The following is a 2548-nucleotide window of genomic DNA, read 5'->3' on the forward strand; positions in this document are numbered from 1 at the left end:
TTGTTGTGGGACCAAGTTGGGAGATCAACCTATGAGTTAGAAGAATCAGCTAAGTTAACAAACACAAGCGAGAATTAAAAGATAAGTCCCAAACGAATCATGAATACTTGGATCAATGTGAGATGAGTTGTTGTGGTTAAGAAGGAAGGCTCCAAAATCGAAGCATAGGCAAAATTTTGGAGGGTGGTTGTAGCGCTACAATAAGACATTACAATTTAGGAGGTGCTTCATGAGATTTTGGGGTACATTGTGTATGATTATCCTCTAAATGTTCCATGATGAATTTTCATATTGAAGATGGCTTACTCAATGCTTGCTTCACCTTTGTTGAGTGCTTACATGACATTATTTCATAAGGTATCAAGGATCTTTAGACAATTTGGTGACATTCTACATGTTAGTTGTATGGGGTAGGTCACTTGCTTGGAGTGTGCCTTGCACTAGAGGATTAGAATTTGACATTAAAGGAGGGTTTTTAGGCCTAAAAAACATGGGGTAGCTAGGACTTTTACATGGAGACATGGAGTTGACATGGGGATGCATGGGTTGTGATAAGTTCTGGCATGGTCATTTGACCTAATGGAGCACATGGCTTGGGTGTTTACTGGAGTTCAATAGGCTTCTAGGAGGAATGTTGGACACATCTCATGGAGTTCCCTTACATTGAAGCCTTGCTCATGTATGGCATCACCTTGGACCTTGACATGTGTTCCCTTAGAGTGTAGTGCTACACATTTATGATCATACTTATGGCTTTGTAAGTTATTTTTAAAGGTTTATACCCACATAAATTTCTTGTTGGCCTCCTATACCTCTCATGTATATAAAGGAAAGAGAGAGTCCTTTAATCAAAATATTTCTTGTTCATTATCTTGCGTTAGATATGTGACTAAAGGAGTTCACCAGTCTTCATATCTCTTGTGCATTTTCATTTGTACTTTTTCCCCCTTATTGCAGTTACTAGGGTTTCATGGGTCTTTTGGAGCATATTCAATACTAGGATTAGGGGTTCATCTCCAATAAAATTGGAGACTAAGGTTTGTGGTGAAACCCTATGTTGTATTTATTGAAAAGAAGAAGAATGGGGCATATTTTTCCCTCCAAGACATGTTTTTGCTACTTTCTTGTTGGAGCTCCTTGGTGTGAGATAGAGTTTTCTTAGTTTTCCCTAGCTAGGATTTTGGAGAACTAGAAGATTGTACTAACCCTATAAGGATGATATTATATGTACATGAACTTCATATTTATTTTTGTGTGTGTATAAGTAGTTTTATGCAGTTCAAAATTTTCTCTATTACATATTTGATTTTCAACCATTTATTTCTTCATGGTTTGGTGTTCCAGCACTAGTATGTCTTGATGATTTGGAAAAAGTTAAGTTTGAAATTATTAAGTGATTGAAAATTAATGCTAAAGAATACAAGTATATTTGGTGGTATATTTATAGATGTAAGAATGTGAATCACTCTACGTGTAAGCGGAGGTAATTATTTTAGTTGAATAACACCTAGGAGAGGTATTGACCTTATTGAGAGTTTTATGGATTCACACCTAGCTCACTTGGGAGAGCATAGAAAGTCTTGTATACATATATTTTTTATTTGTGCATTTGGAGTTTATTTTAGGATGTGTAAGATAACTACAAATCTTAGAGAGTGTGATATATCTGATGGAGCTTCCAATTTTGTTCCTTGGAAACTTAGGCTTCACATACTTATGGAGGAAGCCAATATTATGAAACATGTTAAGGAAGTGATTCCCAAACCTAACAATCCATGGCAGTTCTTCATTCATTGGAAAGGAATCCAAGGCTAAGAGAATCACTTTTTATTAAGTGAATGATAATTCATCTCTCACGTTGTAGAGGAGAAAATAGGTAAGAACATGTTTGGAGCTTTAGTCAAGTTGTTTCAAAGCTTGTATTTCTTGATGGATGCTCTTGTGAAATCAACTTTCAAATATTCATATGAGGAAAATAGATGCTATGGTGAGTTATTTGACCAGGATCACTAAGTTAAGAGATGATTTGAACACCTTTGGAACATAAATAGAGGATTAATAGTTGGTGTCCATTTCTTTGAATAGACTTATTCCTTCCTAGATACATTTTTTTAGGGTGATTATGTTCACGAGACCTTGGAAAAGTTTGTAAAGATTTGTATTGATCTTATACAAGAAAAAATCAGTTTGTAGTCTTATTTAAGGTAATAAGGGAAAGTATGTGTGGCTGGTCTCATTAGGAGGATGAAAAAGAGTAGCTAAAAATACTACAAGAAGAACATATAGATATAGGAAAGGAGGACTTGAGTAAGGTGATGTGTTTGCAATGTCACATGAGGAACATTATGCCAACTAGTGTCCATTGCAGGAGAAAGGGGAGGCCATTACATACATGGCATGATGTAAGGATTGCAACTACTATAGGAAGAGTGGATCGGTCATAATCCTAGCTTTAGGTAAGCTTCTCATTGATCTCTCATTTTTCTTGTACCACAATGCCTAGTGTTGGATGGTATGCATAAAACAGAGCTTTGAGGCATATTACATA

The sequence above is a fragment of the Pinus tabuliformis genome, chromosome 1_2 (genome assembly GCF_031772625.1).
Source record: "Pinus tabuliformis cultivar Carrire ecotype Pingquan chromosome 1_2, CPIR1, whole genome shotgun sequence".
NCBI lineage: Eukaryota > Viridiplantae > Streptophyta > Pinopsida > Pinales > Pinaceae > Pinus > Pinus tabuliformis.